The 23,243-nt window shown below is 41.1% G+C and overlaps 1 pseudogene across 3 annotated transcripts in view; it reads left to right on the top strand.

Moving 5' to 3' along the window:
- LOC149779620 (5-hydroxytryptamine receptor pseudogene) overlaps nucleotides 1-23,243 on the top strand; it is a 298,611-nt pseudogene that overhangs the window by 179,943 nt on the left and 95,425 nt on the right. For all 3 annotated transcript variants that reach the window (XR_016415686.1, XR_016415685.1, XR_016415687.1), the window contains one exon: nucleotides 19,930-19,989. The product of XR_016415686.1 is annotated as a 5-hydroxytryptamine receptor pseudogene, transcript variant X3 (transcript). The remainder of the gene's footprint in view (nucleotides 1-19,929; nucleotides 19,990-23,243) is intronic.

The raw sequence follows: 23,243 nt of genomic DNA, 5'->3' as shown, positions 1-23,243 counted from the left end.
CAAACGATCCATCAGTTCTAAACTTTGGTTGACTCCCATGATTCTCTTTCTTCGTTCTACAAATCCCTCATTGGTGGTTGTTTTTGATTTGGGGTCAGCTTCAAGATCTGTTTTATCAAATTCGCCCGCTTCGTCAGGTTCCCATAGCACGCAAGCATTGAGATGACTATCCTTGGCATCTATTCCGTACGTCAAGAGATTTTCCAGGTAGGCACGGTAAGGGTAAGTATCCATGCTGCTACTGACTAGTTTGTTATTCAAGTACAAGTCCACTGAGCTGAACAAGGAATGCATGAAATTGTTGACGGGAGCTACTGGCTCAGTGTCTATATCATTTCCATCCTTATCTAGAACTTTGACTTTCAAGTACAAGTAACTGCTATTCAGATCGATGTAATCTTCGGGTTGTCCTTTGATTTCAAACTCGATGGGAGCGGAATCGGCCAATGAGGAGACGGGATGAAATTCCACCCACTGGGATTCTTGCATCGTCATCATGGTGGGGGGCATGGCAAACAGATCCAGTTCCGTCTTGGAACAGGCGCAAGACTCTCGGTGCATCATTTTTTCTGTGTTTCAATAATCGAAAACGTCTAAGTCTCGAACGGTTCTTCTTTTCTTGGCCTTTCTCGCTTGAAGTCTGGTGAAAGGGTGTTTTCTTCGTCGTCTCTTTCTGCCTTGTCCTTGCTGAATGCCTGACTCGGTAGCGTGCAGGGCATTTATAGGTGTGTCTCGTCGGCCTAAAATGTCTTTGCCCGTTTGCAGCAAGACATTTTTGCCTGCCCTCATGAAGGCTTCTTTGGGGTTTTGTTTGTCGATGATGACATTTTGGAGAAATTCTTTGCCTTGCGTCAGTGCCGCATCTTTCAAGGCGTGCAATCCGCGTGTCACCATCGGTTTCAACACCGGGACCACCGAACGAAAGGCCGATTTTAACATATCTCCTAAACCGTGTCCTCGCTGTCGTGCAACCCCTCGGTACACTGGATACATGACTTACTTACGAGTCGTGAGAGAACCGTTTTCGAAAATGGAGTTTCACCGTGACTTTTCCTTTGGTGAATGGAATATTTTGTCCCAAATCTCCTTTTATAGTAATGTTGACCGTGTCCAAATACGACTTGCTGACGGGTAAATAATGAGGATGTACAAATTCGCGGTGGACGTGGTAAGTGTTTCCACCTTCCTCGTCAGTGTTCGTGGTAGAATCCACTTTGAAAGGAATGACACGCAGTAATGGCACAGAGGTGTGTCCCACCACGTTGTACTCCACCACATCGGAGTACACGAACATTAAATTCAGTCCTTGGTTCAGTTCTACCGGTTTTCCGAAAGCTCTGTAAAAATCCATATTACTGTTGATCTTGGGGCTCCAATTGTTTGTGACCATTGTTGAATGTCCACCCAAAATTTCAAACAAACTACCATTGAACCTGAAGGACAATGTGTCCGTATCTGAAAATTTCATCAGTAAGCGACGAGCCACTTTATGGTACTCCAGGGTGACACTTTTTTTGGCTCTGTTCAGGGCTTTGCCAAAGGCGAACTCGAACCTGTCCACAATAGTGTCCACCAAATGTTGGCCACTAAAATAAAACCCTGCTGGAATTTTCAAGGTGTAGATACTGAAGGCTGGTTTGCTGGCTGGTCTTGTGATCCCTGAAAACCCGATGTCAGTCATGGCTTCTTGTAATTGTTGGTTCAGGATTTCGACCTCAAAAAAGTTTTGTTTTTCGGTGATGTTTTGGATTTGTGTAGGGTGAATCATTTCTACTAAAGCCACTTCCCAATGGGCTTCGTGATCTAAGGGGATGGCTTGAGGTAATTTGGCCGTGTAACAGCACAATGTGTTATTGGGAAACACCTCCATGGAACTGTCACTGGGTAAGGTCAAGTAAAATTGGTTTTGGTGACTCATAATTCCAGAGTTCTGTGGCTGTCCGAGGGGATATTACTGGACGTCAGAGGTGTGTCTCCGCCCAAAATGGGTTTCTGGTTGTGGTTGTTGTTGGAGTGGTGACTGGCACTGGCACTGGACACAACGTTCCCGTTCGAGGAGAATTTCAGGGAGGGATTGGGAAGCAGGTAACCGATGCAACTGCTCAATAAAATGGTCCACAATTGTTTGTCTCCTTGTTGCAAACTCAAATTGGCGATGGCTGCCCCGATGACACAATACACCACGAAGATTTGGCAGAAAAAGACGATTTGCGTTTTAGGCACACGTTCTCCACACCACACCCACAAGGGTTGTTTTTGTAAATCTTGCACAGAAGAACTAGGTGAAGGAGGATTGGTCGACGTAGCTGCGTCTGATGTGTGAAAGGGCATGATGGTCACTTCTTTTTATAGTCGATGACTTGCGAAGCGTCGATCCAAGAATCGAAACTGGGTGGATATCCTTTCCAACGTACTTTGACTTCTTTGACACGTCGTTTGCCCACTTTACGGGTTCTGCGTTCGAGAATGCTTTCGATGTCGTACACGTCGTCTTCTTTTTTGGTGACACGTTGTAACTCGGGCAAATAAAACGTTCCTTTGAGCACTTCTCCGTTCATGTCTTCCAATTTATAGACGGCAGGATGACGGCCATGCACTCGTCCAGTGACGCGAAACAATTCGGTCGTCCAGTTAGGTAAGTAACCTTTGTCGAAAGTGCGTTTGGTTTTGCCAATGCGCACCCAATCTCCTACGGCCAACTCTCCACTTTTCTTGGGGACAGCCCTCGTCGGGGACGTACCGAACAGACGCTCAAACACCAACACTTCATTGTCGGGAGTCACGTCTTGCGGGGCACGTCCGATGCTTCGATGGTAAGATTGGTTGTACGCTTGCACCAGGTGCGGTAAGATGTCGATGTACTTCAGAGTGTGGTGATGCGTAAAATATTTCCACATGCGTTCTTTCAAAGTGCGTTGAAAACGCTCCACGATGCTGGCTTTGGTTTCGGGATTCTCGGTGGTAAAAAAATGAATGTCACGTTTCTTTAATTCTTTTTGGAAAGCTTGGTTCAGAAATTCGGTGCCTTTGTCCGTTTGCCATCGAAGAGGGTGACGGCCACTTTGTTTCAACACTCGTTGCAAGGCTCGCACTAACTCGCTGCTGGATTTGGAAGTCAAGGGCACGACCCAGGCAAATTTGGAAAAGACGTCGATGACACAAAACAGATATTTGTAGCCACGATTGTAGCTGGCCAAATGAGAGACATCGGCTAAATCGGCTTGCCATTGATGATCGATGCCTTCCACTCGGGTGCGACTTCTGGCAAACTTGCGTCGAATGGGTTTGTGCAAAGTGTAGGTAGCTTGTTCTTGTAACCATCGTTGCACTTGAGGTAAACGGAGACTTTTCAGTCGCGTTTTGGCAGCACGATACAATTTTTGAACTCCTGCGTAACCTGCAGGATGCGAGGGATCGTAGTAAATGCTAGCTAAGACTTTTTCCATTTTTTTGTGTTGATTGGTGTCTTAATAAGGCACCCACTCTTGGAAGAGGCTACTCTTTTTCTCTTGGGGTATTTTCTTGGATTGCAAGGCTTTGCGTGTGCGACCGGCAATAGGTGTTGAAGAGGAGGATGTCTGAGCAGGGGATATCGGTTCTTGTTTCACTTCTGTCTTCACTTTCTTTTTCTCTTGTGAGGAAGAAGGGGTGGCCATCATCTTTTTAATCCATCCAATTCTGGAGGTAGGTGGTGTTGTTAACTTGCGTACTTTTTCTGGTGGAGTTTGAAACCCTTCTTCTTCTTCTTCTTTTCCTTTTTCTGTCTTGGTCACGGGTAGTGGTGGAACTGGTACTGGTACTGGTGATGGTGCTGGACTTTTCATCAAGGCCTTAAAATCTTTCAAAGTGGGTAGAGCTGTTTCGTCTAAAGCTTTCTGGTGAAAGAGTTGTAGTCGTTGCAAGAGTTGACCGTACTTTTGCGATTTTTCTGTTTCGGACAAATCTTGGCGATCCATCAAGGATTGCAATTCGTGTTGTAACTGGGACATCTCGCTCAAATGGGGATTGGGAGGTAAATGAGGGGTGCGTTGTTCTTGCCACCGATGGTATTCCATCCATCGTTTGTAAGGCACTAAAGCTAGTTTTCGTCCTTCCATGGGGTTGTCAGGGGTCGATTCTGAGATCTTGGGACTTCCGAGGGCCTTTTTATCTTGCTCCCACCAGTCCTCCCAACATGGTTCCCAAGACTCCTTTCAGTATGGGGCCTAACAAGAGAGGTAAAATGCCTCCACGTTGGACCAACATCTTCTTTTTTTGACGAATGGGAATTTTCTTTCGAACCATTTGGCGAAGAACGTGACGATGTTTTCCTAAGCATTGTTTCTGGTGTTTGGACAAAGGGATCGTGCCTTTCAAAACGTTCAAACAACATTCGCACACGGTATCGATGACCTCTTTGGAGGCCGTTTGAATGAGTTTTTTTCGTAGGGGTGAAGAAGCTTTGGACAGGACAGATAACATGTCCCCATGTTTAGCTAAACGTGGTGGCAGTCCTTTCCTTTTCTTTCCTTGGGGTTTTCTGGAGGGTGACATTTTTTGCTTGTGGTTCCGGGACATTCACCGAACAGACACTAACGTCGATGACTTAACGCACACCCTTTTATCTTTCTTTTGGGACTATCGCTTTGTCATAAAGGTGACAATGTTTTTCCCAAAATCACCAAGGAATCCTCCCCTTTGTTGACGCCTCTTTTTCTTGGAACGACTGTGTCTTTTCTTAGGGTAATGTCGATGCTTGGCTAAGCGCTTTGTCGGATGACGCGTCTGCCTTTGTCTCTTTCTTTTGTGGCTTCTTGGAGGTGACATCTTTTTTACAAGTTCACTGATACCCCGACTTGGTCACAGGCTCTTTTTATACTGGAACGCGTCGCCACTGATTGTCTTTACGTTTTATCAGTTTGAGGACAGGCATGACACGTCGTGCAGGGGTACGCAACGGACTAAATCGAGCCAGTTCTTGCTTGGACAAATCCAGTAAACTTTGTAACATGCCCGATCTTTCTTGGACTTTGATTTTGGGAGAAGGTACTTTGTGAGCAGCAGCCACTGCCACTAAATTGGAGGGTCCTGCCACTGGGGAAGTTCTTTTGGGGGTCATCAACGGAGATGTTCTTGGTGTGATCAACGTCTCCAAGTACTCTTCAGTTCTGGGTGTCATCAACGGAGAAGTGGATGAACGTGAGGATGCCGGAGACGCAGTCACTGCCGTGGCAGGTCGTGGTTTGCGAGTGTAAGGTTGCGTCCTGGCCGAAGTGCCTCTCTTGCGACTAGTTTTCTTCTGTGGACTTTTCTTTTTCTGGGGGCTTTTTCTCTGTTTCTTTTTCTGGGGGCTTCTTTTCTTTTTCCGGGGTGGTGGTGTCTGGTAAGAGGAGGGTCCTGCCACTGGAGAAGTTATTCTTCTTGGGGACCTGGTCTTTTTCTTTTTCTTCTTGGGGCTTCGTTGGACTTTTGTCTTGGGGATAACTTTGGGGGCATTAGGATCCCATCTTAAGAGTGAGCGAATGATGACCCCTCCTAGAGTACCGCTCCCTCCAGGTTTCAAAATGATTTGTTTTTTGGTTTGAGTGTCGATGCGGGGATCGGCCAGTTGGACCAAAGCGACTTTGTTTCGATCGAAAAAGCGTTGGGTTTGATGAGGAATCTGAATGATTCCTTGGAGTAATTGACGTGCCGTCACCGTGAACCATCGTAAGACTTCTTTGAGACTAGCTTCTAAGACACGGGCTCGTGTTTGTGGATTTTTTTCTCGACTGATGCCATACAAGGCACGAATCAATTTGACGGGAAGATGCGACTGAAGGGACGTCATGTTCACACTGTGTGAGACAGACGAAAAAGGGTCTGAGGTTTTTATAGATTTTTTGATGGGGAGTGAAATGAAGTCGAGGACGGAGACGTGTACAGGACAGGCCCTCCGTCTTGGCACCAGTGGTGAAACAAGTGGGTACGAAATCGCAAATCCTCGGGGGTCGTAGGTTTCAAATCGACGAGTAAATAGGCGTGTGGCGTTTGAGTGGCATCGTCGTACGCCTGAGTCAGCCAAGGCGTTCCTAACTGTTTGGCTAAGACTTGCACTTGCGATTTATCTCGAGGGCTTTTAAACAAGACCACGTAATGCACATTGAGACTGATGGTGCGATGGGCTTTACTTTGTTGAAACAAATTTTGGGTGATGTAAATGACACTGGCATTACGGTGATGCCCTTTGCGCGTGAACCACAATTTAATTTCTTCTTCGTCTTCTCCTAACATGTCGTCGAAAATGACCAAATGGGTTTGACGGGAGTCAGAGACGATGCCGTCGTCTTCTTTAGGAATGCCTTCCACAAACACGATGGAATCGCCTTGACTTTCTCGCAAGAGGCTGTACGCCGATTGCCACTCTTTGTAACACCACACGATCCGTTGAGGTGGCCGATCGATCAAATGATGTTTATGTTCGATCAAACGTTTGACGAATTCGGTTTTGCCTGAACCGCTAGGTCCAGCAATGAGCATGTTAAAGGGATGGCGAAGATACAAAGCCTCCCAACTGGCACGATCTAAGTGTTCGTCGATGACTTTGACAGTAGAGGAAGAGGGAGCAGAGACAGCAGAGGTAGCCATGGTGTGAGAAATGTCACTTGTGACACGAAAACGAACAAGACAAGAGTTTATATACTTTTTCAGAACACGTTTATTGAATGTTTTTTATCAAACATGAATACGAAAGACAAAAATACATAAAAGCCAAAGGCTTAAGTACAAGGATAAAAGGCACATGATAACGATGAACGTGGAATAAACACAAGTGTCTGTACAACAATCACATCTTTTGGGTAATGTTCTAACCAGTTCAACAGGGGGTAAGGTCACACAAGTGTCCTCCCGAAAGGGTCTTTCAGGTCTGTCCACGACAGTCCTGTCCTGGGTGACGGGTTCTTCTGGCACCGTCACTAACACGGGTTGAAAAGTAACTTTTTTCCTTGAACAACTCTCGTGCATACTGGGCCACTTCTTGGGTCCAAGCCTCAAAATCCCATTCTTTCCAGGCACGGACATCTGTCCAATGGGGATGTAAGTCACAAGCTACACACACATCGTCATACACGTCTTGGGTAGCTAAAAGTTGACGAATCTTTTTTTCCCGTAGAGGTCGAGAAGTATCCAGATGAAAACGCAAGGCTTTGAGCAAAAGGAGTTTTTCGTGACCATTTAAGGCCATGGATGTGGTAAGTACTGATCGTAAAGAGTCCACAAAGAATCGGCTGGTAAACGAAATCCCAAAAAACAAGTCACTAAGACACACACCACTTGTCGTCCCAAATTGAATGGATACAGTTCTTGTAATAATCGATGGTAATGATCCACGGTTTGAATATGGTCATTGAGTTCCTTCCACGGAATCTGTTGGATGACATGTGACATAAGTCGTGGCATGGCAGCCTGTTTTTATAGTCTCTTTGTTTCGGAAACAATACACGTACTTTCTAGCCAGAGATCTTCGTTCTCCAGTAGGGAATCTAAATCTTGCATACTGTAACCGAAACTTCAGAGTTCGTTTAGAAGTTTCCTCTTCCTCTAAGTAGATTCCACGTAAAATATGTTGATAATCCTTTAACTTGTCTTCCTCAATGTATTGCTGTAGGTGAATCTCGAAGTAACCAAAATAATGAACATTTCGATCATTCACTAACTCAAAGTGTTGAACAAGGTCTGACCATTGAAAGAATTTCTGACGAATCAGTTCTCTTATACCATTCAGGTACCAGTGGTTAAAGATCTGGTGACGTAACGGATGCAATTGTTCTTTACGTTTCACTTGTATTTTCACCAGCTCTCGGTAAATGCGTTCTCTCAACTCCACAGGCAAAGCACGAATGTTCTCTAGCAAAGTATCCATGAATAGGTCATACTAAATCCTCTTTGGTCTGACACAAGAAATGTACTCTTTGCACAAACATGGTTTCACTTCAGTGTCAAATTTAAATCGTTGAGTCACTAATCTACACATGACAATTCGTTCAGAAGTTTCCTCTTTCACTAAGTTGACATTGTGTTCAAGATGTTGGTAATTCGTTAACTCTTCCTCTGGAATTCGATGCAGTACGTTTACAATGATGTAGGTAGAATCGTCCATACCAAACCAATCCTTTTTAAAACTAGAGGATCGTTGATCAATGTCTGTCCGATGGAACACTTTCAATTGAATCAATCCTTGTATAGCCTTCAGGTACCAGTGGTTCAAACACCGGTGACGTAACGGATGCAATTGTTCTTTACGTTTCACTTGTATTTTGACCAGCTCTCGGTAAATGCGTTCTCTCAACTCCACAGGCAAAGCACGAATGTTCTCTTGTAAAGTATCCATGAACAGATTATTATGGTAAGAAGATACTTCAATGTCTCGGTCCCACTAAGGGTAAGTAATGACAATTCGGTGACCATCGAGCATGTTCTACGTAGGCCGAATCTTGCGGTTCCCAGTGGTGAAGTGTCACATCGCAACTGAAGCACCTGACTTTATCTCCTTCGCCCAAGTAGAAAAATCCGGCTCTGGCTAATTCTTCGGGGGTCGGTCCTCCCAGATACTTTGGCCATTTTCCTTTGAACGATTGAAGACGATTTTCAAAGTCGCAGTATTCCGACAAATGCACAGGAAACGAATATTCGTTTTTCACAGGTTCGTTTCGATGAGGGTTGAGTGACATGGGTAGGAGTTTGCTCAAGGCTGGATGACATCCGTAGGGGGGTAGACGTGAAGGTGAACATTCCCCTTTAAAACGAAACCCAGTAAAATGTCCAAGAGGACGAGCGGCATCACTTTCGCATCCGACAGGTTTGACACGCACAGCATCACTTTCCATGATAGGGGTAGGGGTACTAAAGTTCCCATGATGCTTTACGGCATCGCTCAGGTCACAACGTACAGCATCGTATCCATCGCAAGGCTCACAATCGCACTCGTCTGCAAACTCCGTTACGCAATTACAATGGTAACCACATGGACAATCGCAGTCTCCTTCCGGACATTTTCCGTCGCAATGCCTGGGTCTTATCCATCCAGTATTAGTCACACTAGAGGAAGATACAACTTTTTTACAATCCCCAAACTGGAACGATGTCTCTTTCAAAGTATTCATCTTGTTTGCTCGGTCTTGGTAGTCACAATGAACTATCGATCTTGCCTAGGGTTCCTTTTTATATACAGACCAATACCGACGTGACCGTACGGTAAGGTGAAATGATTGGGAAGTCGAACTCGCTTCTGGTACACGATTTGATAAACTTTTTCCAAAGGTCGACTGACGATGTGGTGAGTGGGTAAACGTACAATCTTGTTCGGTTGATAGGTGGTCACTTTAAAGTTTCCATCCTCTCCCGATTGCAAGGCTTCTTTCAATACCCCAAAGTTGACCACTCGACTGGTACGATAATTCAGAGTCAGTCCTTTCACTTTGCACGTCGTGTGCACTTCTCCTTGTTTGTCCCGGTATTCGTAGCCGTAATTTTTGGGACCGCCACTGACGAAACTTAGAATCTTGTCGTCGGGATGCTCGTCTGTCCAGGCTCCTAAACGGTCTCCTTCGATGTCAGGGTGATGTTGAATCGGGTGATGGATGTAAATGCAACTGTCCGTGTCAAAGTACAGGACGCGTTCTTCTAACAGTTCTAAAGCTTCGTACAATTTTAAGCGAGCATGGGCTGTCACGTAAGCCGCAATGATGACATTTCCAAAGGGGTCGTCTTGTACAAAGTTCAGATCTTCTTCGTAATTGACTAAGATCAAATCCTCGCGAACGACGTCCACGTGTTTCATGAATTTGGTTTTGTCGTGAATCATCTGAAAGTAGCGGGAAGGTTCTGTCAAATATTCCGTCTTGGGTAAACACGGGCGTTGTGCCATTTTACCCCACAAGCAATTTAACATCACTTTGGCAAACGATCGCCTGCCTTCGTTTTTCTCGATGTGGTCTAAAGTGATGCCTTCTTGTTCGTAGTATTTCTCTTTGAATTGTATTTGGTCTTCGGGAGTGTGACACCAGGAAGGATAGCCACTGGCTTCTTGCTTCAGTTTCAAAAAGGCATCCACGTAGTCTGCGAAAATGCCTTTCTGAGTGGGGTCACCCTTGTGGTATTGTTGTGTCTTGGGAAAGTGGCAAATTTCGTACACTTCTAACAGTTGGTATCCCATGTCCATAGCTTTGAACAATTCTACGCTGACCCAGGTTCCCGTCAAGGCCCGTTCTTCCTGGCTGTGATGACAAGGCTGGTCTTGGTTGCACGTTTCGGCACAAGTACGGCACAAGGGAAACATCAGTTTGCCTTGACAATGGTGAGGTAAGACGGGATGGTATAGGTTCGTGGGAGGCAAAACTTTACACTTGATCAAGCCTTCGTATTGTCGAATGTTGACCAGGTCGATGTGTTCCGTGAACAATTGCGGGTGCCCTACAGGAAAGCGACAATATTTGCACACGTAGGGATACAGCGAACACACGTCCAAGTATTTGATTTCTTCTCCGTTCTCTTCGTCGGCTTGGTACAGCAAACAGGTGGCATTGGTCCTTCCTCCGTACAAACTATCCCTCGGGTTCAGCGGGTCCATGAACTGGTAACTTTCCACGAGGCGTTTAAACTCGGGATCGGTTTTCATACGGTGATCGTACTCGTGTTCCCACATTTCCACCACTTGGTATCCTTGCTGTTCTAACTTTAGGCGTCGCTGACAAGTGTCCTGGTACAAGTCTTCCATGGTTCGTTGCAAAAACTGATTTTTAGTGCCACGGTCAGGATAACAAACGGGACATCCGTGAAATAAGCAACCGTTAAACTCGTACACGATCTTGGGGTTTTCTAAGTCCCAGCCATCGACCGAATACGTTCCGATGGTCTTTTCGCCCCCTCCGTTGCGGGCATGCTGAATCCACTTGTCTTCCTTGTCGCACAAGGAATGTAACCAACGTAGGGCTTTGACCGAGTATTGACGCTTGACATAGTGGGTCGATTGAGGACTGATGACAGCCACGGTGTTTTCAAGCATGAATCGTTGGCGGTACACTAAGGAACACGCTTTGGCAATGGTGCAAGCTTCTTTCAAAGGATCGACCCCTCCGTGTTCCATGAACAGTTCTCGAAATTTTCCACAGCAACGCCGTAAAATGTCCACGTCGGAACGACAATACTTTAGCATTTCTTCCTGAAAGTCGAAGGGGTCAGAGGCATGAGCCTGGTACCAAGCGTAGAAAGCTTCTCGTTGTTCGGTACGCATGTTGTCGGGGTCGTAATAGTGAGCCTCAGGCAAATGGGGTAGAACGGCATGTTGATTGGCTTCCGTATTGAAAAAGTGTGGAAAGTACCCTTTAGCCATTTCTGTCATTCCAAACGTTTTAGGCATTCGACTCAAAGGCATGGCCAAATAGCTCATCGAATCTTTAAACTGTACTTGTCCCACTTGCATGAAAATGATTTTGGCTCCGTTCAAAGTCACTTTAGGACGTTCGGTGCCATGTTCCGTATAGTATCTGAGAAGAAACTGTCCATCGTATCCGGAGAAATTGTGAGCCATCACCGTGGCATGACGATGACAATCTCCGTAACGTTCGATGTCCTCTTGGCTCCACGTCTTGTCGATGGGGTCTAAGACCCATTTGGCAAAATCGTCTAGCGTCTTTGGTCCTCGAAAGATTTTTTCACGCCCTCCAGGAATCTTGCTGCAGTGAGGGCAATAACTGAAGATAGGTTCTTGAATACACTTCTCGCACGCTCGATGAGCCACGCAGAAATTAGGAATGTGAATGCCAGTCTCTTGCATGCATTCGAAATCGAAAAAGATGAAATTGCCTTTCTTCTTCTTCTTGTGACCGTCATCTTCCTCTGGTGGGGGTTGGTATTTTTGCATGTAACATTGATGTTTCAAGTCCACAATGTGGTGACAAATGTGACATATTTTCTTTCCTGAACATACGTGTGCCTTGGCACTATTGGTACGTATGCCTTGTCCACACGTAGGGCACAATCTCAGGAGTTGACAAGCGCATTTCTTCTGTGAACCTTGCGTTTTCAGATGTTGTTGGTAACAGGTAGGGCTGACAAACGTGCGCAGACAAGTTGAACAAGGCACTGGTTCTTCGCTCAGACAGGGTGAAGAGGCCAAACATCCTGAGCATTTCGATCCACAATGCTTGTGTTGCTCTCGATTATTATAACCATGGTCACATTTCTCACAGTAATAACCGTATCCCAGGAATCCGGTGATACTGGTAATGGTATCGAAATGGTCATCGTGATGATAAACGTGAATGTATTTTCCGTCCTTAAAATCTTGCCCTCGAAACAGCAGAGACCCGCGCACTTCTTGAGGGTACACTTTCAAGGTGTATCGTGGAGCTAGGGCATCTTGCAATTTTTGCATCTCAGGAATGCCACAGGGTGTGTCTTTGGACATGCCAGCTTGTCGTAACAGGAGTTCTGCTTCACTTCGTTGTTTGGCTCGGTCCGATTGTCGAATGTTCTCCCAGTCTCTTTTCCATTCTACCGTGTCGTTCTTGTTGGCATAGGTTCGTCCCACCACGATGGCACGGGCTAAACACATCTGGTCATGAGGATTGTGAATTTGGACAAGGCTACGCTTAATGCTGCGAAGGTCGTTCACCAATAACATCTTTTTGCGTCCGGTCCCTTGAGGAGGAGAGACGTGGGTCATGTCCAATGTGGCTTTTCCATCGGTGATGTCAAACTGGTCATTAGATTGTTGCACGTGTTGAATCTTGTCCATGACTTTGGAAGCGGTCAATTCTGCAGGGGTGCTAAACTCGATCCAAACAGGGGATTTCAAACCGTCGTGTTGTATGGAAAGTCTCAAGCGATCGTCTTCTTTGGGTTGACATTGTCGCTTGAGTGCAGTGAGCAGAGAATCCCACACTCCGGTGATGAACCCTTCTGCTTTCTCTAACGGTACTTCGGACTTGAAATCTTTAAACTTCACCGTGTATTTGTAAGCCGTGGTTCTAAATTTTCTAGAGGAGCGCTTTTCCGTCTCTCGAATGGAATAGTATTTTTCAGGGTTGACTAAGGGTGGTAAACTTGGTTTAGAGGTTTCAAATTCTGGTTCACTCATGTCCTCTTCAAAATCACTGGCATGAATTTGTGCCAAGATTTCAGCCCTGGTTCGAGGCAATAGATCACGTTTCTGCCTCTTACTTTCTTCTTTCTTCTCGAATGAATGGGATCGTTTCATCTTGAAAGCAAAAAGTCAAATGACTCAAGTTCAAACACCATAAACTACTTTATAGTCATAGCAGACCAGCGTATATAAAAGGGTGTGTGTCTTGTCCTTTCACTATTCATTTCACTCTCAAGCCGAGCACAACGATGGAAGAGACTAACCAGATGGAACGTTTCGTCAGAGCTTTGCGAGGGGTCATTAGAAAATTCTCTTCAGACCAGCCTACGGACTACTCTCCTTCCTTTCGAGATAAAAGTCAAGATACTTGCTATATCTGTCAGAAGAAAGGGCATTGGTCTTCAGAGTGTCCAGACCGTCAAAAAACAGGAGCTAAAAAAGACAAAAGTAAAGATACCTGTTATTATTGTAAAGAAAAAGGACATTGGTCTCCAGATTGCCCAAAAAAGAAACAAGAGGAGTCAGAAGAAAAGAAGGATTCTTCAGAAGAAGAGAGGAATTCTTCAGAGGAAGAGAGGGATTCTTCTGAGGAAGAAAGAAGACAGGTGAAGAAAAAGAAACAGGAGAAAAAAAGAAGAAGGGAAGAAAGCGAGGAGGAAGAAGAGGAAAAGAGTGTGACAGTGAAGAAATTCAAAAAACAGAGAGACTAAACAAGGAGAAAAGAAGAAATCAAATGAACTTTTTATTAAAGTGTTGTGTTGTGAATTGTGAATTGGATTGTAAAAAATGGAGAAAAGAATAAATGAATGATATAAGGTAAGAGTCTTTGAGTTATGATTTTAAAATAAGAAGCTACACTCACGCACTCATACACAGACACGTACTATAAGGGTAAAATGGGTGGGTTATTTTTTTTTAGTTATTGGCAAATTGAAATTGTATTTCTTTCCGAGATATGTGGGTGGCCCTGAAAAGGGCCTTTTTTTACGATGTAGGGGTGAGTTTAAGCAATCAACTTTAACTGCCTTATGCCTTTGCCACGGCCAAGGCCTACTTCTGGACTGCGTAATGTTGATGATGATGATAATGATTGGGTTGAAATCACTAAGGGTGGTACGGTAGGCTTAGTCACAGGGTTGACGTGTTTAGCTCGGGAAGGTCGTATTCTCTTCGGTCGTGATAAAGAAGTCTGATACATTTGTTTCAGACTTCTTAACTCCGCTAAAATATCCAACAGTACCGTGACCGTTTGATTTTCACCCTCTTGTTTCTTTGCTGCTACTTCTTCTTGCTGTTGTTTTTTTCTTACCTCTTCTTCTTGTTGCTGTTGCTGTAAGAGAAAAGCCTGTTCCGCTTCCTTTTGTCGTTGCATAAATTTCTCCAATTCTTCTTTCTGTCTCTGTCTAAAATTCTCCACTTGCGGTAATGAAGAAGGTAACGAAGGTTCCGGAACAAATTCTTGCGAGGAGAGAAAATCGACAAAATCCCAATTCACCTCTTCTGAAAGTAAGTCCGGGTTCCCTTGGGCGGTCTCCGCTGCTGGTGCACCCCATTGGATCGTTTTCTGAGTTTCCGTCATGTTGAATCACTGTCGCATAGATTGACTGCACACAAGCGCTAGCAGATCTATATTGACTACGTGACGTCACAGACTGCTCTCTTCGGATTGGATGCGGGCTGACTGAATTCTGTAACGCGTGTTCGGATTGGTGAATGAACTCAATCCGTTTCAATCCTACCTGTCCCTATAAATAAGCGCAGTTCAGTGCATTGATTCACCTATTGTAGGAGCCTCAACATGTGGACCGACGTTGAATCTTCAACCCTTGTGTCAACAATGATGTTCAGGACGGACATGCTCATGTATGTCCGATCCAAGTGGACCGTTGTCCACAGGACCAGCAGCAGCCTGTGGATAAGAAGAGTCTATATAGAGAGACAAGGTTGCCTCAAGAGGACTCTGATGTATGGCCCTGCTGTAAGACGAAGTTTGAGGACAAGAAGATGTCGCAAATGCCCTTTATGTTAAGGGCATATTAACATAAACCAAAGGCCCTTTTCAGGGCCAGCCATATTTCTCGAAAAGAGATAGTCTTTGAATTGCCTACCCCTTTTTTTATTTTATTTTTTTTATTTTTTTTAAAAAAAATAGAGACCCTCCCTGTTTCAATTTTACATAGACCCTATACAGTCCCAAGGGTTTTTGACCATGTTAAATATACATAGACCCTATACAGTCCCATAGGTTTTTGGTCATGTTAATTCCCATAGACCCTATATGTTCCCACGATTTTTCTCCATGTTAAATTTACATAGACCCTATATGTTCCCAAGGGTATTTGTAATGATAAGTCCCATTGACCCTATAAGATCCCCATATACTACTTATATGTAACGATGATACTTCAGTACATTTTAATAATGATGATACTTCAGTACATTTTAATAATAATACTGGACATGGATATGTAGGGTCATTAGCATATGTAACGATGATACTTCAGTACATTTTAATAACGATAATACTTCAGTACATTTTAATAATAATGCTGACATGGATATGTAGGGTCATTAGTATATGTAACGATGATACTTCAGTACATTTTAATAATAATACTGGACATGGAGATGTAGGGTCATTAGCATATGTAACGATGATACTTCAGTACATTTTAATAATAATACTGGACATGGATATGTAGGGTCATTAGCATATATAACGATGATACTTCAGTACATTTCAATAACGATGATACTTCAGTACATTTTAATAATAATGCTGACATGGACATGTAGGGTCATTAGCATATATAACGATGATACTTCAGTACATTTTAATAATGATGATACTTCAGTACATTTTAATAATAATGCTGACATGGACATGTAGGGTCATTAGCATATGTAACGATGATACTTCAGTACATTTTAATAATAATACTGGACATGGACATGTAGGGTCATTAGCATATGTAACGATGATACTTCAGTACATTTTAATAACGATGATACTTCAGTACATTTTAAGAATAATGCCGACATGGATATGTAGGGTCATTAGTATAAGTAACGATGATACTTCAGTACATTTTAATAACGATGATACTTCAGTACATTTTAATAACGATGATACTTCAGTACATTTTAATAATAATACTGGACATGGATATGTAGGGTCATTAGTATAAGTAACGATGATACTTCAGTACATTTTAATAACGATGATACTTCAGTACATTTTAAGAATAATGCCGACATGGATATGTAGGGTCATTAGCATATATAACGATGATACTTCAGTACATTTTAATAATGATGATACTTCAGTACATTTTAATAATAATGCTGACATGGACATGTAGGGTCATTAGCATATGTAACGATGATACTTCAGTACATTTTAATAATAATACTGGACATGGACATGTAGGGTCATTAGCATATGTAACGATGATACTTCAGTACATTTTAATAACGATGATACTTCAGTACATTTTAAGAATAATGCCGACATGGATATGTAGGGTCATTAGTATAAGTAACGATGATACTTCAGTACATTTTAATAACGATGATACATCAGTACATTTTAATAATAATACTGGACATGGATATGTAGGGTCATTAGCATATGTAACGATGATACTTCAGTACATTTTAATAACGATGATACTTCAGTACATTTTAAGAATAATGCCGACATGGATATGTAGGGTCATTAGTATAAGTAACGATGATACTTCAGTACATTTTAATAATAATGCTGGACATGGATATGTAGGGTCATTAGCATATGTAACGATGATACTTCAGTACATTTTAATAATAATACTGGACATGGACATGTAGGGTCATTAGCATATGTAACGATGATACTTCAGTACATTTTAATAATAATACTGGACATGGATATGTAGGGTCATTAGCATATGTAACGATGATACTTCAGTACATTTTAATAATGATGATACTTCAGTACATTTTAATAATGATGATACTTCAGTACATTTTAATAATAATGATACTTTAGTACATTTTAATAACGATGATACTTCAGTACATTTTAATAATAATACTGGACATGGACATGTAGGGTCATTAGCATATGTAACGATGATACTTTAGTACATTTTAATAATAATACTGGACATGGACATGTAGGGTCATTAGCATATATAACGATGATACTTCAGTACATTTTAATAATAATACTGGACATGGAGATGTAAGGTCATTAGCATATGTAACGATGATACTTCAGTACATTTTAATAATAATACTGGACATGGATATGTAGGGTCATTAGCATATGTAACGATGATACTTCAGTACATTTTAATAATAATACTGGACATGGACATGTAGGGTCATTAGCATATGTAACGATGATACTTCAGTACATTTTAATAATAATACTGGACATGGATATGTAGGGTCATTAGCATATGTAACGATGATACTTCAGTACATTTTAATAACGATGATACTTCAGTACATTTTAATAATAATGCCGACATGGATATGTAGGGTCATTAGTATATGCAACGATGATACTTCAGTACATTTTAATAATAATGCCGACATGGATATGTAGGGTCATTAGCATATGTAACGATGATACTTCAGTACATTTTAATAATAATACTGGACACGGATATGTAGGGTCATTAGCATATGTAACGATGATACTTCATTACATTTTAATAATAATACTGGACACGGATATGTAGGGTCATTAGCATATGTAACGATGGTACTTCAGTACATTTTAATAATAATAATACTGGACATGGATATGTAGGGTCATTAGCATATGTAACGATGATGCTTCAGTACATTTTAATAATAATACTGGACATGGAGATGTAGGGTCATTAGCATATGTAACGATGATACTTCAGTACATTTTAATAATAATACTGGACACGGATATGTAGGGTCATTAGCATATGTAACGATGATACTTCAGTACATTTTAATAATAATACTGGACACGTATATGTAGGGTCATTAGCATATGTAACGATGATACTTCAGTACATTTTAATAATAATACTGGACATGGATATGTAGGGTCATTAGCATATGTAACGACGATACTTCAGTACATTTTAATAAGAATTAAAACAGAGAAAATTAACAAATGAAAAGGAAGTATTCAAGCTTATTTATGTCTGGTAAAATAGTGTTAATTTGACTATCTAGGGTATTTTAAAGTGATATTTACTATCCGTTGTCGGTATTTATTTTATGCGAATCTTTTTCCACATTAATTAGTATTCCCTATAAGTTTCAGTTATACGAACCGTTTAAGCCTAAAACACAACTCTTGTTCAACGTTCATTCTATTCATAATTATCTTTTACTCAAATTTTATAACCAACACCCTTCCACCCTTCTTACAACCAACACCCTTCCACCTTTCTTACAACCAGCACCCATTTTGATTTTAAAGGAAAAAAAATATCGTCCTTGTAGATTGCAACATACGACTTTCAAGTAGAATTACTATTAAAATAACCCACCCACACACCAAAAACAAAAAAAAAACCCAACCAAATAACATCTCCCCAAACAAACAAACAAAACAAAAATATTCTTTAGCTTAATCGATGAACCCATGAAGATAATAATGAACCAATGTGCAGTTGTTATACCTGTTTCATTTTAGCAATAAAGTGTTCAAATCTTTATAATAATTTTACAACGTATAGGAATTAAATGTATGCCTCTTTCCGAAACTCGGATCATTCAGCGAATGGATGAATGACGAGTGACGATGAAAAATGTACGGCGTGCGCACGATATGTTAATTACAAAATCTATAAATTCAGATAGTTGGGATAGAGTTATCTCCAATAGGCTCCAAGTCTCAAAACCAACATCTTATACAGCTATCAAGAGTCGAGAGCATGGAAAAACGCTTCCTAGTGACAGGTTAATTTACTCCTTGTGCTCTCGGTTATATTTATGTTTTTAAATACTTAAATTGCCATATTCGTGCTGCATCTTATCGGAACATTAATAACAAAAATGTATTTATTTTCTTGAAATGGCATGGATTTTTGAAAGTCAGAAGAAAACCAAAACCATTTTAATGCTTCAAAATTCTCAGGGCAAATAAAACAGTATTCCGCATATCTGAGAACAGGTGTGCTAAGGTTTACAACATCAGCATAAAGAAGACCATTTGAAAAGTTTCATTAACTAGATGGGCTCTATTAATGGGAGTTAAGAAAAATATGTGACAATTAATTAAGAATAACCCATTCAGTGTACGTGTGCGCGTGCACGAGAGAGAGAGAGAAAGAGAGAGAGAGACAGAGACAGAGAGTTAGAGGTATCTTTAATATACCTTTATATGCAGCTAAATTTCAAGAATATTCTGAAGGAAATTGATCCATACAATGTTTTAAGTTTTACGTGGATTAAGTGGGTAGATTCATATTGCGACGAAAGCGTAACTAAATTCATTCCATACAAAGTCGGCTTCGGTTGACGTTTGATCGTTAATCAGGTTTGCCATATGTTCTACATCGCTATGCTTTCATACATCTACGTGTATGTACATTACTGGGCTGGGACGTTAAGGAGAGCTGAACAATCATACGCGTGGCAGTGTTGATGTCAATTTTCGAGGCGTTCATAAACTGTAAATACAATAGTGTCTATAGGTATCGTAGTTATTTAAGCCAGGGCTGCGATCAGAGAGTGACCAAACACATGTACGATCAGATAGAGACCGAACACATGTACGATCTGAGAGAGCCCAAACACATGTATGATTGAACAAGAACACCAAATTGTTTTTTCTTTACTTTCAGATATATCAAGGAAGGGAAAGAAAAGGAGCGCTTTGACTAGGTTATGTGTTGAAATGTTCGGTAAGTAATGGTTACATCATCATCATCATCATCATCATCATCACTGTGGCGTGTTAGGTTGTTATGCCGCCACTGTGGTGGGTATGTTGTGGTTGGGGCAGGGTGCTCCCAATATTATATTTAAATTAGTATAGAAGTCCCACCCAGGCTCGAGTTTGGTTGGAAGTTAAATTAGTGAAAGATAGACGTAAATCTCCGAGCCCCCAGTCAGCAATGCCGACGGTTAAATGATTGAATATACAAAAAAGTGAAATTCAATGAATAACAATTTAATGACAGTTCAATAGTCAAAGGATTAAAATTTCCCAAGTACTCTCCTTCCGCTCGAACCTGTGATAGCCTATTGCATCATTTGTTTATAAGTGTCAGATAGCTTTCCACCTGTCACTGTATTCTACTCATTTGCGTATTCTTCTCTCCCATTCCTCCAATTCCTTCTCCTCTTCATCCTGTCCTTCTCCAAATTCCTTCTCCTCCTCCACTTCACTATACTCTTCCTCCTTCTCATCTTCCTCCTCCTCGACTCCTTTCCTCATCCTCCTCGGCTCTCTCCACCAACTAGACTTGTCGACTCCAACTGCTCTTCTAGTCTCACTTCCGTCTCCCCTCTTAGAGACTCAGGACTTAACTGAACCGGAAGTTCTGTCCCCAAAAAGCTTTCTGTGAAAACACAAGGACGGTACAATATTTTCCTCAGCCCTCTCATCTCACACTACAACCAACCTATCATCAGATAACGGCTATTAAATTTATTCGGTCACGCATTCATTCACATCGAAATATGCATACGCTCTTGTATGGTAAAACAAACGTCGTAATAAAAGCATGGTATCAATTACTTTTCACACATACATCAATAAATTGCGCCACATCAGTACGTATTCCTAATCTCATTATACTAAACAATATCACAGCAATCAGACGCATTTCTTTACATTACAACTCATACGAAGTACACATAATCAAATATCCATGCTCTGATATATCCATACATCCATATTAACTAATCTTACACACTTCAACCATTTTCCAAATTCACAATTCAAGCATGTGTAAAATCTAACATATTTCATGAACAAATTCACTAGTTTACTACGAAGTAACCTAACAGCGAATTAGAAAATTAATTCTGACCACAAGCTAACAATCTACATAATTCTCTACATAAAACTCAAGCTCATTTTTCAAATACGCATATCAATTAAACACTACAAAGGAAATTATATATGCTAAACGATCCTATTAATTAAGTATACATACTACACATAATTACAATTACAATGCCGTAATATGCTGCAAAAAATGGAGCAAATAACTTACTAACCTTTACAAAGCTTTGTCTTTACTTAAAAGCTCCTCTCGAAGTTTTACTGCCAAATTACGAGTGGCTACCTCGGAGTAACCATATATTGCTCAGCAATCTTCCTAGGCGAGACTAAATTTTGGCTCAGCGATCTTAAATAGCGAAACTAAATTTTTGATTGCTAGTTAGATGTTATAGTTCAGATCGAAAATGTTATCACACCCTCTAACTCAGTTCCGGTTGGGTGTCGATTTGACCCGATCCAATCAAACTTAGCCGCGGACAATGTCCTTCTTGCTGTCTGTCCACGTGGGGACGGATTTAGAACATGCCCTGGTCCATCACGGGTTCCTCCGATCTTAGGACTAAGCTGTAACATATATGTGGGAAGTCGCTCGATCCAAAGCCTGTGCCGATCCAAGATGACGAATCCTCTCTCTGGTCACGATAACCTTGAGATTAACTCTAGCCTGCGGAAATTTGTAGACGTCAAACCATGCCTTGTAATAATACCTTAGTTTATACGCGACTTACGAACTGGGGTTGAGTAAACGTGACAATCATCATCATCATCATAATTAATAATAATGATGATGATGACGACTATGGTGATAATAATAATAATAATAATAATAATAATAATAGAAGCAATCCAAAGACAACAACAACAGCAATAATGTACCAATAGTATACACTCTGATAGGACTCTTCATACCAACACGATATAGTTCTCGCTATGTATAGGTTCCATTATCTCAAGAGGTCTTACTATTTAATTGTCTAGAAATATAAACACTTTCTCCTTGATTATGAGGTACTCGGGTTCGTTTATCAAGGAGCGTGTGGTAGATTCCATTAGAAAACTCGAATTTGCATTCCATAATGTTCCAGCTATATTTAACTTTTATGAGGCCTTATTCTATATTAAATTCAATGCAATGAATTTCACTATCGATCGAAGCATGGTATGGAGAGATGCTATTTAACGAAAGCAAACACCAATAACAGTAATCGTGTGTCTGTATCAGTAGAAAGCAAACATCAATAACAGTAATATTCTATCTGTATCAGTAGAAAGCAAACACCAATAACAGTAATGTTCTATCTGTATCAGTAGAAAGCAAACACCAATAACAGTAATGTTCTATCTGTATCAGTAGAAAGCAAACATCAATAACAGTAATATTCTATCTGTATCAGTGGAAAGCAAACACCAATAACAGTAATATTCTATCTGTATCAGTAGAAAGCAAACACCAATATCAGTAATGTTCTATCTGTATCAGTAGAAAGCAAACACCAATAACAGTAATCTTGTATCTGTATCAGTAGAAAGCAAACACCAATAACAGTAATGTTCTATCTGTATCACTAGAAAGCAAACACCAATGATAGTAACGTTCTATCTCTATCAGTAGAAAGCAAACACCAATAATAGTAATGTTCTATCTGCATCAGTAGAAAGCAAACACCAATAACAGTAATATTCTATCTGTATCAGTAGAAAGCAAACACCAATAACAGTGATGTTCTATCTGTATCAGTAGAAAGCAAACACCAGTAACAGTAATATTCTATCTGTATCAGTAGAAAGCAAACACCAATAACAGTAATGTTCTATCTGCATCACTAGAAAGCAAACACCAATAACAGTAATCTTGTATCTGTATCAGTAGAAAGCAAACACCAATAACAGTAATATTCTATCTGTATCAGTAGAAAGCAAACACCAATAATAGTAATCTTGTATCTGTATCAGTAGAAAACAAACACCAATACTAGTAATATTCTATCTGTATCAGTAGAAAGCAAACACCAATAACAGTAATATTCTATCTGTATCAGTAGAAAGCAAACACCAATAACAGTAATCTTGTATCTGTATCATATATATATATATATATATATATATATATATATATATATATATATATATATATATATATATATA

Source organism: Sinohyriopsis cumingii, chromosome 17 (genome assembly GCF_028554795.1).
Source record: "Sinohyriopsis cumingii isolate HCF-2022 chromosome 17, ASM2855479v2, whole genome shotgun sequence".
NCBI lineage: Eukaryota > Metazoa > Mollusca > Bivalvia > Unionida > Unionidae > Sinohyriopsis > Sinohyriopsis cumingii.
This window is presented reverse-complemented; position numbering and strand designations above follow the sequence as displayed.